Genomic DNA, 18391 nt, shown 5'->3' on the forward strand with positions numbered 1-18391 from the left:
CAATACGTGGGGCATAAAACAAGGCTTTAAAAATTGTTTTAATGGCATGTTGCTATTTTAGCAAAAATAGCAACATGACCCATTTGATAGAGTGCATAAAAAAAGTGACTATTTTCAAGCAATGTGGGGATAAAGATAAGGTGCATGGACTGTTTGATAGAAGCTTTAAAGAACTATCGATAGTGTTTGTTTAAAATGTACAAAGAAATGTTGAAATGTAGTCTAACAAACTGGAAATAAATGCCAATAAGACAAGTGAACAATCATGCAAGAATACCTCAAAGAGTTGTGGCCTCATATGGTAAGGAAGGACAACATAAAATATCTATAGAATACCTCAAACAAAATGTAAGGTGTGTGAGTTAGCATGCCCACAATGCTAGGCATGTGGGTTGCAAAAAGATAACACAAGATGTGGGGTAATGAATGTGGGTTGTGTGTGTTGCAATAACAAGATACCAGGTTGCGAAAGAGTCAATGAAATCAGTTATAATGCTAGGTTACAAATGTAGATGGTGTCGGCCAATGTGATACTGGAAATAAAAACTCTAAGGTAAAACAATCAATGATGAATTAATACTATCTACAAACTTGAGATGTGCCTTTTCCTACAAAGGCAATGAAACATAGACAATACATGACCAAAAATATATGTTGCAACACTAAGGTAGAATGATAATCATAATGAACAAAATGATAACAAGAAGATCAAAATGCGGTTGGCAAAGTCAAACTATAATTCAAATAATATTTCCTACAATACGACTTTGAAACAAACTACAAACAAAACATTAACCAATCCTACAACAAGATAAGTTCGACTGTAATAAAAGACTTCTATCAAACAAAAAACCAAAAAAACTAAAAGGACAAGTACATGTCCCACCAAGCGTGCCAAATGTAGACAAAGCAAATGTGCTATCAGAATCTCAGATTATAGAGCATTCCAACATCCCACAATGAAAATCTGATCCTTACACACACATGGAAACATTCAAACAACTAATCTAAATGAAACTCATACACATGCATGCAAATCAAGCTAACTCCATTGTTGTCCTATTCTTCAAGGTCTTGTATTGCCAAGATGGGTGCTCTCAAAAACACTTTGCACAAGATGCTATGAAGCAATGGACTATGAGATATATTTAAATGCAAATCAAAATGAATGATGGAAACTCATAAACAAGATACAAAAACCAACTAAACTAGAATGAAGATTGATAACACTAAGATCGAGATGCAAATAGCTCATGAATGCCAAATTATAGATTTTGTATGCAAAATCATGGATCTCAAAATGGGAGAGGTAATCTACTTTTATAAGTTTGTTGTTTTTCCAACTCTAATAACAGTTGTTTAAAGATAGGTATAGCTGACTGAACTGTGTTCAAACAAACTCTGAGAATTCAGAGATACATAGGGTAGGGCTTGAAATAACCCAATACTGACTCAATACTGGTCTAACACAACTATACATATAAAAGCATAGAAGACAATCTTAGGCTGGAAAGTGGAAACCATTCAAATGAGGCCCTTACGAAATACCAAAACAAGATGAACATCTAGAGAGTTTGGCAGCACTGGCTCCACTCCACGACACACACTTCTTGGGCATGCTAGTTTCTCTTACCCCGAAGATCCGAAGATCTTATCACCAAGGGATTTATGTCTCATAATGCAAGGCACATGAAGGGTATCTATGGGGTGCGATCTGCACTCCCGGAGTCACTGAATGTGGGATTTGGGGCTACTAAATTGGTTCTTATTGTAAGTTTCAAGGGATCCCGATCCAATGATGGGTTCTCACAACAAGCCACTTAAGACTTTAGTTAAGCTTATCGGTGCAGAGAAGACCCCCACATATGTCAAATTCACTCAACACTCTAGCCGCCTGGCCAGTATATTTATATAGTGACCTGGAAAAATCCGCTCGAGAGTACAGTGGGAGAGATGATATCCCCAAAACATTCTAATTCGAAGTACCTCTATGGGGTGATGAAATCCTCAGTCAAAGATACCCCTCACTACTAAAATGAAAAATTGGGTGTTGTTATCACCTTCTCCCTTTCTCCCAAGACCCCGAAGGTGGGTGGAAAGGTAGTTGATGCAACAATAGGTCCACCCCAAACATGATACAAAGTTATTTCCCTTAAAGAAAAGCAAAGTGTGAGTTCTTATATTGATAAGCCTGATTCATGTTCATTTTAAAACCCAAACTTAGATGTGAGATACACATGTGCATGTCAATTTTAGAACACCAAACTGAAGTGTGAAAGCATGCATGTCAATTTTAACTAGGTTTATTTTAAGCCCAAAATTGAAGTGTGATAACATGCATGTCCATTTTAAACGAGGTTTATTTTAATCCCAAAACTAAAGTGTGATAATATGCATGTCCATTTTAAACCAGGTTTATTTTAAGCCCAAAATTGAAATGTGAGAACATGAGTGTTTATGATTCAGTAATAATCTGATCTTCTCTGTAAATTCACCACATGCTATAGCCAGATAATCAGTAACCCAATAAAATCCACAGAAAATAAAGAACCTAACTATGAAATACACGAATGCATAATGATACGAGCGAATGTGTGAACCTGTATGAGTGATTGCATGATCTTGACTCTGCGATTGTGTAATTTTGATATATCGATTGCGGTATATTGACAGAGCTAATATGTGAAAATATCTATGCGAATGTGAAAATCACAGACAGACCAAACAAAACAAGAAAAAATAAAAAGTCTAACTTTTATCCAGAACCTGCAAAACAGATTGTGATGCCCTAGTAAGATCCCTCATCAACCATTCTATATTAACCAAATCATATTTCACGGTGTATGAGAGAACTAGGCTATTGTATCTATCAATAGCTGGCTGGTCCTCTAGATCTTGTATCTTATGTTCTGCCTTTAAGATTTGTTGATAACATCTGGCTTGTCTCCTTTGTTCCTTCATCCTGCTAGTGCCTGAAATCTTAAATTGAACCTTACGTGCCATAAGAGATCATAATTAAAGCATGCAATAAGGGTAAACAATGTTTAGTTTTAACGAATTTCATACAGAATTTAACAGAACAAAGAGAAAGAAACAAGAAAGACTAGATAAATAAAACGTAGAAATAACCCTATCAAATGCGTGACAGAATCAAGGCGATTGCGTGATGGGTTCCGCATGAATGCGTGACCCTATTTGATTGATTGCGTAAATCTTTCCATGCGATTGTATGATTATGTCTGAGCGATTGCGTGATAATTTATTCTACTTTGCAATCCGTACAAAAATGAAAAAAATTCGTACGACCTGCAAGAATCACACAAAAAATAGAGGTTAACTAGCTGTTGTTCACGTCGGGTTCACCAAAATGTCTATGATAAAATTCATCATGTATTCAACTAGAAATAAAAGGAAAATCACAAATCCCTATCCTAATCAAAGAATCCAAATCAAATTCAATGAAATGATACAATCAAGCAAATAAGAATGTAAAATAATCAATCAATTCTCCCTATTCCATGATTGCATATTGCTTCCATTGTCCTTCTCTTCTTTGTGGTATGGTGGCTTTTAGATATCGCGCTGGCAACCTGCAAATGACACAAAGATTCAAAGTTTGTGATGATTGAAAATAGAGATTGAATGCTCAATTTATAGATTTTTGGCGAGGATTGATTGGGAGATGGAACATATTGATCAAGAGGTGGAACTTATGTGAGCTCATATGCTGATTGATAGTTGAACTGTTGATTTGGAGGTGGAACATAATAGATTGAATAGATAAATGAGTTAACTGATTGAGAAAAAAGTTGATTGAAAGCTGAAAAAAAATGATTGAAGGATAATTAATTGATGACATAGTTAACTGATTTAAATCTTTTTGAATGCTTTTTGGAAAAAAATAAAGTAGAAGATATAAATAGGAATTGAGAAGAAAATTGATTTAATTAATTAATTAATTGATTTAATAAATTAATTAATTAATTGAACTAATTAATTAATTATTTAATTGATTTAATTCATTAATTAATTGAACTAATTAATTAATTAATTGATTGATTTAATTAAATCAATCAATTAATTAATTAAATCAATTTTCTTCTCAATTCCTATTTATATCTTCTACTTAATTTTTTTCCAAAAAGCATTCAAAAAGATTTAAATCAGTTAACTATGTCATCAATTAATTATCCATTCTTTTTCATCTTTCAATCAACTTTTTTCTCAATAGATTTTTGGCGAGGATTGATTGGGAGGTGGAACATATTGATCAAGAGGTGGAACTTATGTGAGCTCATATGCTGATTGATAGTTGAACTGTTGATTTGGAGGTGGAACATAATAGATTGAATAGATAAATGAGTTAACTGATTGAGAAAAAAGTTGATTGAAAGATGAAAAAGAATGATTGGAGGATAATTAATTGATGACATAGTTAACTGATTTAAATCTTTTTGAATGCTTTTTGGAAAAAAATAAAGTAGAAGATATAAATAGGAATTGAGAAGAAAATTGATTTAATTAATTAATTAATTAATTGATTTAATTAATTAATTGATTTAATTAATTAATTGATTGATTTAATTAATTAATTAATTGATTTAATTAATTAATTGATTGATTCAATTAATTAATTAATTGAATTAATTAATGTAGCACGTGCTTGCACTTTGACTTTGATTTTCAATTTAATCTTTGCATGAGATTTAATTTAAATATTGAATTTATTTTAATTCAATTTGATATTTGAATATATTTAGAACTTGACTTTGATTTTCAATTTGATTTTTGAAATCATGCATATGTATTTGAAATCGGAAGAAATTAGAAGAATTAGAATTTGAGGATTTGGAATTAAATAGAACTAGAAGAATAAATTAGTTAACTAAATAATTTAAAGAAACTATTTAATTATTTAGAAATTGAATTTAATTAAATAATAAAAATTATTTAAATTAAAAGATTAAAAGCATAATTAATTAAATAATAAATATTTAATTAATATTTAGAAAAGGGTGTCCAAGGGGTTGAGCTTAGTTGGTTAAAGCATTGAGTTCTCAATGTGGAGACCCAAGTTCAACTCCCATGAGGGACACCTTTGTGTATAATTCTAAGTTGTGACTCTTGGTTTTCCATTGGTTGTATTTGTCTCATTGTTTAAAGTGGATTTCTAAGTTGTGACCCTTGGTCTTCCAATTGTTGTTTCTAGTTTGGTGCTCGAAAGGAGCTAGTATGTGTAATAAGTTTGCTTGAAAGGATTAATCACAATTAATTAAATAATAAATATTTAATTAACATTGGAAAATTATTTAATGATTAAATGATGATACAATTGAAATTGAAATAATTAGTAAGATGATGAAGAAATATAAAATTAGAAGAATAAGATTAATTAAATCAATTAAAAAATTATTTAATCAATTAGAGGAATAATTAGTACATGATCAATGAGACATTTTTAGGTGTCATGTATATGTATGCATGTGTGTGTGGGGAGAAAAAAGATTAATTGTAGAACAAAAATAGACTTATTACTTTTTTATAATAAAAATATTTATGTAATATGATGTAAAAGTAAACAACAAGTCATAATTATAATATATTAATCTAATAAAAATCAAATTAAAATGGGTTGCAATATGGATGTTATAAAGTGTTTATGGTAACATCATATCACATTATCTTATAAAAATATTCACATTTGTTTTATTTATTTGTGAATTAGATAATTAAACTATTCCTATATACTCCCCTCCAACTAAAAAATTACTATCCAAATTATTGGAAGAATCAAATGCAATTTGCATGCCCGTTTTAAGCAATTGCCAAAAACACTTATCTGTCTATAAAGTCTCCCTCTAGGACATGAAAGTTGCTTTCATGTCCTTGAAAGAGAAATCGTAATTTTGAAAGGCAACATTAGATAAAAATGATAATTGTAAATAAATCATCATATTGTATTTAATTTATTTCTCTATTAATTAGAAAATTAAATTAATCTTGTGTACTCGCCTCCAAATTAAAATATACTTCAAAATTATAACAAGAATCAAATGCAATTCTTTTATTTAATAATTTACTTCCTTCAACAACAAATAAAAAGAAGTAATCAATTTTTTTAAGATCTTATTCATATTCAATGAAATGACTACCTATATGTGTGGACGACTTATTTATTTATATACATTTCAAATTTAATAGATTTATTAATATATTAGAATACTGAAAACTTAATAATTATATTCTAAATGAATTAAAATTACCATAAATTATATAAATAACGATAAATATCGCACTATTTAAGTGTAATCTATTTAACTTCATTAATCACCTAGAATAATAGTTTAATAATAATGAAGATATTGAATAACGTATTCAAAAGAAAAAACGTCTGAAATTATTCTTAACAGATTACGTAAAATCAATGAATGGAACATTTCTGCCTTGGCATTGAAGAAGTGAAATGACTACCTATATGTGTGGATGAGATATGCATATCTTCAATCATAATTACATCATTTTTGCCTGGAATTTTTTTCATCTTCTAAGTCTCCTTTCTAAGGCTTGTCCTCCACACCTATGAAATTATGTAATACAGAGTATTTATATGAATGAAAATGGTTAAGGGTATGATTGCAACAATAAGTCTAAATATTATTGAAAGTGATGATTATTTGAAAATTACAGCTCTTTTGAGTATGCTTACCGAAAAACACTAAGGAGGACGTAAATCACCTTCATTCCTTGAAAGAGCAATCATAATTTTGAAAGGCGACATTAAACTTGTAAGACTGACCAAAAATATAAAACAAACAAAACGTTTTTATCTTTGTAATCTTTGCTTTTTGCCCTTTGCTTTTATTCAAAATTTTAAATTTAGTTCATATCCAACCGAACGGCTACCTGGCGCGTGTGGGGGATTTGCATATCCTTATAAGCGTACCTTCCAATGCCTTCGAATTAATTTTTTCGTTTGTGGAGGCTCCGTTTGCTTGTGCACCTCATGCTGTACCTGCAAGGAATGTTGAGGTCCTGCACGGCAAGGGCAAGCACTAATTATTTCTCGTTTTTTGAGGCCCCGTTTGCAAAGCACCTCATGCATTGCAAGGAATGTGGATAATCTCTGCTAATGTTGCTGCCAGGGCATCCAACCAATGAAGACCTGCTCAATTGGGTTTTGAAGAGCCGAACGCCGAGCTCCGTGATGCAGGTTCTGCAGCTGTTTATCTATTTTATTCTTTTTTGCCCTTCCGCACTTGCTTTGTAAAAGAGGGGGACCGCACTTTCAACAATGCCAAAGGAGCATTTACAGGTTTCTGAATATCAGGTATGAATAATTTTTGTATATTTACATATATTTAAAAGATCGAATTTGTTCCCTATTAGATTCGTTGTCGTAGGTATCTGGGTTTATGAGTTTTTTTTCTCTCCATCGCACTGTTTTCTTTTTCATCCTCAGTTGATTTGTGATACAAGCCTATATTTCCTTTTCTAAGTTATGGGTATGGCTATTCTACTTTCTATTTGTGTTCTCTGAAAATCTCTCGCTAAATTTCCAAATAATTTATGGCCACTGACATTGCTTCATTGTTTTTCTTTTCGAGAGGCTCTGTTTGCGTGAGCATCTCATGCTTTGCAAGGTCGCGCAAAAATTTGAGAGCACGGAGGCCCGTTTCATTGGCGATAAGGTGAAAACGGAAGATGCGGTGCGGGCTGTGCATTCAGCAAATTTGTGCGAGCCAGCGGGCGGGGTTTAGCCTGTGCAGTGAGACATGAAAATGCTTTGGAAGAAATGTTGAGATCCTCCACGGCAAGCACGGCTTCTGGATAATCTCTGTCAAGATGTATCTGAAGAAACATCTTGAGTAGGGTTTGAGAAGCAGAATGCCGAGCTCATTGCAATGTCCGAACTGCAGCAGCAGAGCACCAGAATTTCGGCACTCATTATTCAAATTGGGGGAACCCTCAGTCCTGTTTGCGTTCAAAGAGGGTCATCAGCACTGCCTGCTTTTAACTGGTGCGAGGGTTTTATGATTATCCATTCTCTCCCTCTTTCTCAATATTTTGCCTAATCTTATTCTGTCAAATCTGGATCATTGACATTCAGATGATATATGTCTCTCTGTTCCTTTTTAATTTACAGTATTAGATAGTCAGCCGATTTGTGCAACTATGACATTGCCGATGACTTGCTCTGTAAAAGAGGGAGTCCGGGCGTCCAAGGATGCCAAAGGGGCCTCTCTGGATATCTGGTATGAAGATTTTTTGTGCATTTATATTTATTCAAATGACTGGTTTCGTTCTTTTATAATCTATGGGTGTGGCTGTTCTTTCTATTCCTGTTCTTGGAAATCTATCCTTAAATTTCCCTGTAATCTCTCGATATTGTAATTTGTTTTTTTAGAGTGCTAGGGTTTTACGATTATCCGTTTTCTTCTTCTTTCTCAATATTTTGGCTAATTTTATTTTCTGCTAAATCTGGATTATTGTCATTGATATGATATATGTCTTTCTGTTCCTTTTTAAATTGCAGTATTAGATAGTTTCTTCTTTCTCAATATTTTGGCTTATTTTATTTTCTGCTAAATCTGGATCATTGGCATTCAGATTATACGTCTTTCTGTTCCTTTTTAATTTGCAGTATTAGATAATCAGCCGATTTGTACAACTTTGAGATTGCCAATGACTTTCTTTCCCTTATTAATTTGCAATTTATCGTTACAGAAGTGTTTCTGCAACACTGATTCTTTAGTTTTTTCGCCCACGCCACTATTTTCGAAGCAGAGGACCTGCCACCTGGGAATGCAGAAGAACAAATCGGGCGCCTTTGATGGGCACATGGTGCGGAACTGGGGAGCGGATCAATGTGGTATGTTTTGTCAATCTTTTTTAGGATAATATACAGACAAAATAATTATTACCTGAAACAATTTATTCTTGTACTCTCATCTGTAATAAAGGGAAAAGACTATCCTATGTATGCATAAATTTTCATGATTTTCCTTTTTTATTTATATGATTCGTGTATATTGAAAGTTTAAGTTCAAATGTACGTTAGGAGAATTTGCAGAGTACAAATTTTCACTTTGAACTCTGATGTACTTTTAGTATTTGCACAGAGTACAATTGTGTATTTTGATATAGTGTTCTTGATGGCTGAAACTATAATGCTAGGTTTCTCTATATATATATTTTTTTAAATAAAATATCATTTTATTTCTATATCATTACATTATCTCATTTTTTCTATTACTTAATGTTTTTGTTTTTGTTTTTGTTTTGAGTGTTTTCAAGTCTTTTTTCTACTATCTCTTTTTTGTCTTTTTTTTTTTTAATAATTTTGCTTTTTTATTTTCATTTTCTAACATCTGCCTATTGTTTTCCCTCTTTCTATTAATGTTCTCTATCTTTTGTAAACCCCCTCTCCTTTTGTTCCTTACATTCATTTTCTTTAATTTCCTTTCTACTTTTCTTTCTTTCTTTCTTCTCTCTTTCATGATTTTTTTTGTCTCTTGGTTTATCCCCTTTTTTCTCTCTTCCACCCATCCCTCAATTTTTCATTTCTTGTATCTTTTTGAGCTTCCATCTTTTATTTTTATTTTATTTTATTATATTTTATTATATTTTTTCCTTTCTACTTGAGTGTGTCTTTTATTCTTTTCTATCTTTCTCTTTATTGCTATCTCCCCCTCATTCTTTATTCCTTGCATATATTTTTCTTTCATTCTTTCTTTCTCTCTTTTTTAGAACTTGGACCCTTCAAATCAAACCTTGCCCATTGAAAGCCTATACTCTAAACAATGAAACAATGAAACTAGAACTTGTGACACTAGACATTAAACCCTAGACTTTATACTCTAGTGTGTAGAATGTGGATCATATACCCTAAATCTTAGAATTTGAACATTGAGACCTAAAACATTAAGCTTAGCCCTTGGAAATTTGATCCTTGACACTAACACTTGATTCAAGAGTGTACATTCTAGACTATGAAATCTCTGTGTGGAAACCTTCAAACCAAGACAAGGACCACAAACCTAAGTATCTTACATACATGTATGCAATTGACATTGTGAGATTGAAGCCAATTATTCTTGCATATAAATTTTAAGCTTCTATTTGGCTTTTCTCAAATTTCCAATAGATAGTATTAGGTTTAATGCTTGTGATTATGACAACTCTCAAATATAAGAGGTAAAAAAGTGTTGGAATGTTGACGAAATAGGAGAACTTGGGTAAAAGATGTTCTTAGGATCGATATGGGTGTAGAAATGAAGTGATTTAGAGGAAAGAGAGATTCTTGATACTTTGGGAACTTGCAATCTGTTTTAGTTCTTGTTGAAATTCTAATAAGTAATTTAAAATGTTTGTGTATGAGATGCATCTGTAACAATTGAGGCTTGGGGAGGTAGAACCTCTAACAAGTTCCCATTCATCTCTACACCTTTAACATTTGTGTTTAAAATATCTATTAGAAGTGGTGGTTCAAAGGTTTGGGTAATAGATGCCCTTAGGATCAATATGGGTTTAGAAATGAAGTTATGTAGTGGAAACAGAGGTTCTCGATACCTTGGGAGCCTGCAATCTATTCTTAATTCCTATTGAAATTCTAATAAGTAATTTAAAATATCTGTGTAAGTGATGCATTTATAACAATTGAGGCTTGGGAAGGCAAAACCTTTGACAAGTTCCCATTCATACCAACACCTCTTAACTTTTGTTTAAAAATATCTATGAGAAATGGTGGTTTTAATATCATTTGGAACAATCAAGGATTGTAGGTAGAGTAGGAATCGAAATAGATTTTCAAATTTTTTTATTAAAATTCAGATTTAAAATGGTGACAAGGAATAACAACATGACACTGATGATTAAAAGAACTATCTAGGTTTTGAAATCCAACTAATGTCACTTTAACTTTTGATAAAGATTTGTCTTGGGCAACATATTTTTTTGTTAATTTACTTGGAAAAGAGAAACTAAAATTTGGTAAATGTGTGAATTTATGTTTGAAAATCTTATAAATTTACAAGATAAATCTACCAACCCAAAAATTAAAGATTAATACATAAATTTTACCTAGATGCATATTTTATTTTGAAACCTTACCACTAGAAACTTCCATGTTAAACAATTTAAGCCAAAATTCAATAAAACTCCCAATTTATTTCTTTTCATAAATCTCTTGACAAAGAACTGTACTTTTAAAATATACCAAGGCAGAATAGGTATTTTGACCTTAAAAAACTTGTCGCATTAGTGATCTAGCACTAGGAACGTCCCCATAAAAGGATTATATACTATTTTTTTATGGGTTTTGAGATATGATAATTTTTGTAAATCTCAAGGAGTTGGATAGCTATTGCTAGGATTTTGATTAACAAAACGAATAATTTCATTCTACACTTGAGATACAAAATTTGAAGATTAGGAGATACTCAATACAAGGGTTTTAATGCAAAAGTTTAAAATTTGACGAGTTGAAAAAAGGTGCTAGCAATCCCACATCGTAGAATTTGGACATTGAAACCTAAAAATTGGTCTTGGGTCTAAGGGTTCAAGATATAGATTTATTGGTCTAGGATCGATGGTGCAAAGTCAATGTTCTAGGAGTCCTATATCTATAGCTTAGGGTCAAAAATGTTAGTTTCAGGGTCCATGGTCTTCGGTCTTATGGTTCAAGTTGTAGTTCTCTTGGTTTAGGATCTAAGGTGCAAGGTGTTTGTTGTAAGAATCCAATGTCTGTAGTGTAGGGTTTAGTGTCTTAACTTGAGGTTCTATGGCTTGTGATCTATTTCCAAGTTTAAGATTTCAATGTCCAAATTCTAAGATGTGGGATTGTTCACTCCATTTTCGAGCTCATCAAATTTAAAATTTTTGCATTAAAACCTTTGTGTTGAGTATTTACTAAATAAAAAGGTTTCTAATCATCTTCAAATTTTTGATCTCTTGTTATTTTAGAATAGAATCATTCATTGCATCAAGCAAACCTAAAACTATATAGGGCAAAGTTAAAAATTTGGCAAAGTTCCAATATAGGGCTAACAATCTCACATTCTAGAATTTGGATGTTGAAATCTGAAACATGGTCCTGTGTCTAGTGTTCCAAATATAGATTTGTTGGTCTAGGTTTGATGGTGCAAAGTAGATGTTCTAGGAGTCAAATATCTGTAGTATGGAGTTTAATATGTTATTCTCATGATCCATAGTCTTGGGTCTAACGGTTCATGTTGTAACTTTTTGGGTCTAGGATCTAAGGTGCAAGGTCGTTGGTCTAAGAGTCCATTGCCACTAGTGCAGGGTTCAATATCTAATGTTTAGGGTCCATTATCTCTGATCTATGTTGGAAGGGCTATAGTCTAAGTTTTAGTTTTCAATATCCAAATTCTAATATGTGGAATTGTTAGTCTGAATTTTTAATTTGTCAAATTTTATACTCTTACGTTAAAACCCTTATGTTGTGTATCTCCTTAGCAGAAGGGTCCCCAATCATATTTAAATTTTGAATATTTTATTGTTTTAGAACAAAATCATTCCATTGTATTAGGAAAATCTAAAACTAAATTCTGCAGCTTATGTTTATGTCCCGAGTCTTGTGTCCAAGGGTTAAAACCTAGAACTAGATTGTGAATGTTGGACCCTTCTGGGAAACAAATTTTTCCCTGCGAATGTTTCTCTCAAACTGATCTTGTTTACTCGAAGGCTAGTGACAACCGTGACAACAATAGGAGAGATTTTGGTGAAGCTACAGACTTCTTGTGCATATGAGAGGGGCAACTCTCTCATATGATGGGGATTTTAAAGATTTTTGTGCACTTTTAACCTGAAAGTACAGAAAGGAGAGAACTAAACTAAAGTAAGGTGAATAATAGAAATCCCAACGGTAGACATACGAATACCATCTAAGATTTCACAAAGGATGATAGAATACAAAGAGGTTTTTAGCAGAAAATAAGTCTTGGTATGCAATGCTGATGAAAGAAGAAAACATATTTCTACATACGAAGAAACAAGTTACTTGAGCATATTCAAACGAAAATACCAGGGTATAATTGTGTTTCATCAATTACATATATTTTTATTGAGAACTAATGAACAAGACAAATACACAAAGAGGTTATGAATTTAACATACGAGAAATGGATAACAATAACTCATCAGCACATTCAAGACATACAATGAAATGCATTTTTAATTATCCATTTGAAAATATACAAATTAAAAATGTCTAAGGTACAATATGTGAACACCAAAAGTCATGCAAATATCTGCCTAGGAATTTCTCTGGAGTTTCCTCCCTGCAAGAATCTCCTTTATAATAAAAATGCCTTGCATTTATAGGCTTTATAAGATAACTACTTTGTAACCACTTAGTCTAACCAACCATAGATATTCGCTTTGAATAATTATGTTAGTGACCACATCGAATAACTACACTTTAGAAATAAGATAGGATTTACCTAACTTTTAAAAAATTAAGTCCAAATTTTTATTTATCTCGTTGAGGTAGTTTGCAATGTTCACCCACTTTGCCTCTGATAGTCGAGGATCTTCTTGGAACCAATCATTGTCTCAACTTATCCTCTTTGTTGCATAGTATGAATGGATATAGTTTTCACATACATGAGCACAAGATGGTGCATGGTAGATGACAAGATATTCAAAGTCGCATCTTCTTCAATCAAAACCTGCTTAACTTGCACGTTCTACTTAAGAAGTTGAAATCCAATGCAATATTCAAATTTTATAAACCTCTATTGAGAACCTTGCATAGTTAGTTTCATCTCTCAAATAATTTCTAAAGCTTCACGTATATCACTTTTAGTTGAGCCATGATCTATCTCAATGTTAATCTTTCCTTAATGTGAAGAATTCCACAGTCACTGAATGTTGAATGTTCATTTTGTTCGTGCAGTTCATGGTTTCATTGCATTGCTATTCTTTATACACTTGTTTCATTTGATAACTTGCAGCCAAAACATCAATAAAGATGATGCTAATATCATTCAACTCTTTTGCGATGACCAAAGCTCAATCAATCTAGAAACACTATACTTGATGAATGCAAATAATAGGAAACATCTTTAGTTGTAATGAAAAGTCTTCCTTTATTTTTGAATGGTTGGACGACACTCGAAGAGACAACAAGGCTTTGTTCAAACAACAATGAAACTTTCCCATCAGGGTCCTCAAACTTCCAAGTAAGGTGTTGGTATAAATACTTTCCCCATTGAATTTTCCATTGAACAGATTTAAGATCTCTGTCACCATGAAGTAGAATAATTCATATTTCTTGAATCATAAAGATCTTTATCATTGTCTAAACAAACTTGAGGAAAGCGAACTTCATTGTGTTCAATTGCTTTCAATTCAAGACATTGAACGAAAAGCCTGCTTCTAACTACACTACCGCGAATCTCCATCTCCTTGCAACAAGCTGTGAAATTGCATTTGTTTCAAAATGTATAAACCTTTTTCGACTTACCATTTTACGCAAATCTTTTATTCATTCCATTTAATGAGCTAGCATTTCTTTAAGATGTTCTTTCACCACTTTTGCTGTTTCAAACAGATCACAAGCTTTGTTTTGTGCATTTTTTCGTAGGTGTTGCATGGCTCTATTTTCGTCTGGCCAGAGAGAAATGGCAAAGTTTGTGGAATTTTGATTTACATTTGATAGTTGCATTTTCTTGTAAATTTCTAAAGTTTTAACAATGAATCCATTCTGTGCACCTTCTATAATTATTACATTGTATGAGATGAGATTTTGTCACGACATTTTATTAATCATTCAACTGTTATGTCCATTCTCTATAGGCCATGGTACATCTGCATACTTGTGTGCATAATATAGATATTCAAAATTTGATGATGGTATATGATCTTTTTGTTTAGGAGATACTTAACACAAGGTTTTTTTTGTGTAAAAGTTTAAAATTTTACAAGTTCAAATATGGGGCTCAGAATCTCCAATGTTAGAATTTGAACATCAAATTCTAAAACTTGATCTTGGTTCTAAGGGTTCAAAATATAAATTTCTTGGTCAAGGATAGATGGTGCAAAGTAAATGTTTTAGGAGTCAAATATATGTAGTATGTAGTCCAATAGGTTATTTTTAGTGTTCATAGTCTTGGGTCTTACGATTGAAGTTATAATTTTCCTGGTCTAGGATCTAAGGTGCAAGGTTGTTGGTCTAAGAGTCCACTGCCTCTAGTGTAGGGTTCAATATCTAATGTTTAGGGTGAATGGTCTTTGATCTAGGTTGCAAGGGCTATGGTCCAAGTTTAAGGTTTCGATGTCCAATTTCTAAGATGTGAGATTGTTAGCCCCATTTTTGAACTTGTCAAATTTTATATTTTTGCATTAAAACCCTTGTGTTGTGTATCTCCTTAACAAAAGGGTCCCCAATCATATTCAAATTTTAAATATTTAATTATTTTAGAATAAAACCAATCAATTGTATTAGGTAATCTTAAAACTAAATTGTGCTATGTTTAGGTCTCGAGTCTTGTGTTGAAGGGTTGAACCCTAAAACTAGACTGTGATTGTTGGAACCACTTGGTAAATAGATTTTTCGCTACGAATGTTTCTCTAAAACTGACCTTGTTTGCTCAAAGACTAGTGACAATCGTGCCAATTGTAGTATAGATTATGGTGAAGCCACAATCTTCTTGTGCGTTTGAGAGGGGCAACTCTCTCATACGATGGGAATTTTTCTGTTTTTTGTCTACTTTTGTCTTGAAAGTACGTCAAGTAGAGAAAACTAAACTAAAGAAAGGTGAATAATAGAAACCCCAATAGTAGACATATGACTACCGCTTGACATTTCACAAAGGATGACAGATTACAAGGGGGTTTTTAGGACAAAACTTCTTGTTGCAACAATATATCTTAGGATTGTTTTTCCAACTTGTCATTGGGTGCTCATGGGAGACTCCATAAATTTGGAAATAAAACTTACAAAATACATTAAATCAGGCTTCGATGTTGTCAAATACATGATACTTTTAACGAATTTCTTATAAAAAGTTTGGATCAATACTTGACCCTTGATCTTTATTATTGAGCTTTTTACAAGTTACCATTAGTGTTGATCTTTCTTATTGAGCTTACAGTTGACAATCTTAAACCTCTTCCTCCAAATATCCATTTAAAAATGTAGATTTTACATCCATCTGATAAATTTTCCATTTATTTTATGTTGCAATAGCCAACACCATCCTCACCGTGTCATGTCTGGCAACAGGTGCAAAAGTTTCATTATAATCAATGCCAAGATGCTGACTAAATCCGTGAACTACATGTCTTGCGTTGTGTTTCTCAACTTTTTCCTCCAGTATTTGACTTAGTCTTTTAAATCCATTTAGCACCTATAATACTTTTACCTTTAGGAAAATCTACAAGATTTCGCATGTTATTTCTTTCTATGGCATTAATCTCTTCATTCATGGCCTTTACCCAAACCTCTTCTTTAATAGCTTCTTCATAATTGACAAGATCATATGCAATCAATGCAAAATTTGAAACTTGATCTATTTCTTCAGTTGGCTTGTATAATGTTCTTTATCTTCTATTCTTCTGACCTTTAATTCTATTCCTTAATGTAGCTAATGTGGGATTTGATTCATTACTAATTTCTGATTTTGTTGTTTGTTGTCCACCATAACCTAATGGTTCACCACACTCTTGAGTTCTAGGGGTTCTAAGCTGTGATGAGCTAACTCTTGGAGATTTTCTTCCTGGAGTACTTGTTGGAGGTGTATGTGCTTGTGAAATCAATTGTCCATCCTCTACGCCTTGCTCATTTTCATCATCACTTCCATGGGATAATATTGCTCCCTCTACAACATATTTATCTATGCTTCTATCCCAAGCCTCATTTTCCATGAATTCAATATCTCTGCTAATAATATACTTCTTAGTGATGGGATTATAGAGTCTATATGCCTTAGATTCCTCACCGTGTCCAATAAAAATACACTTCTCACATATGTCATCTAGCTTCCTTCTCATCTCTTTAGGTACATGGGCATATGCTACACACTCGAAGATCGTTAAATGATATACGATACAACTCCTACCACTCCAAGCTTATTGGGGAACATGGTCCTTCACACTCGTAGTCGAACTCCTATTTAGTATATGCACTTAACAAATAACTGCTGCTCCCCAATATTCATTTGATAGATGCTTCTCCTTCAACATACTCTGAGCCATGTTCATAATGGTTTGGTTCTTCTGTTTAGCTACTCCATTTTGTTGTGGAGTAAAATGAGTAGTAAATTGTCTCTTGATTCCATGATCCTGGCAAAACTCTATAAAATCATATAGCATATATTGATCGCTTCTATTTGATCTACTTTAATATATTTGCCATTGTCCTTTTCAACCATGGCTTTAAACCTTTTGAATACGTCAAAGGTTTTAGATTTGTGCTTCAAAAGATAAACCCAAGTCTTTTGACTATAATCATCTATGAAAGTTAAAAAATAAATATTACTAGTCAATGATGGTGTTTGCATTGGTCCACACAAATCAGTGTGCACAATCTCCAATGGAGCTTTTGCTCTATATGAGACTCCAGAAACAAATTTCTCTCTGTGATGCTTTTGAAGTAGAAGAAGATATCAACAAGAGTTCACTTGTGGATACTTCTCTATCAGCTATAGGAATACAAGGTTGTCCACTAGATACAACATAGCTCTGATTTCATCGACAACTTTTTCAATGTTTGAAGCAAACAAGAACGCACTTTGTTAAGAGCGAGTTACCTATTGACATAGAAGCTTTTTAAAAACTTGATTTGTTTAGAATCATTGAGAACTTGATTTTGTTGAGAAACAATCGTAGGAGATAGATTGCTATTGTTGTCTACTATTGATTCTAAATCTTCTTCACCTTCTAATGTATGACCACTTTTTGACAAAGATTATTGATCATGAGCAAGAATTAGGTTCCCTTTTCTATCTTTCTCTTCAGTTTTTTGCAAAGCTTGGAGTAGAGAAGGATGAATTTTATTAGGATCAAGTTGCTTTCCACCATAGAAACTCTTCGAGAAGTTGACTTGTTCAAGATCAAAGTTGGAAAACTCAGACTTGCCACAAACTCGGCAGCCCAAAAAATTGGACTCAAACTCGGACTTGACAAAAACTTGAGAAAGGACTTGGCAAAAAAATATATCGTAGTTTTTCAAAATAAAAGCAAAAAGAAATTAATCCATTTAGAGAATATAAGAGCCATATTTGAAACATTACACGTCATATGATCTCTAAACACTCAATATTTGAAATTTCATCATTCATACCGAGTTTCAAACTTCGAATGTTTAACTACAACATAAGTTTATAAATGTTTACAAAATTACATATAATTATATGTCCAAATGTGCAAA

The 18391-nt window shown here is 32.5% G+C and overlaps 1 long non-coding RNA gene across 1 annotated transcript in view; it reads left to right on the forward strand.

The window, feature by feature from the left end:
- The first annotated feature begins 6936 nt into the window (after window positions 1-6936).
- The window catches only part of LOC131048160 (uncharacterized), a 37872-nt gene continuing 26417 nt past the window's right edge, over window positions 6937-18391 (forward strand). The window contains exons 1-4 of the long non-coding RNA XR_009106369.2: window positions 6937-7327; window positions 7607-8017; window positions 8144-8252; window positions 8725-8869. This is a non-coding gene — a long non-coding RNA (uncharacterized LOC131048160). The remainder of the gene's footprint in view (window positions 7328-7606; window positions 8018-8143; window positions 8253-8724; window positions 8870-18391) is intronic.

The sequence above is a fragment of the Cryptomeria japonica genome, chromosome 8, assembly GCF_030272615.1.
Source record: "Cryptomeria japonica chromosome 8, Sugi_1.0, whole genome shotgun sequence".
Classification (NCBI taxonomy): domain Eukaryota; kingdom Viridiplantae; phylum Streptophyta; class Pinopsida; order Cupressales; family Cupressaceae; genus Cryptomeria; species Cryptomeria japonica.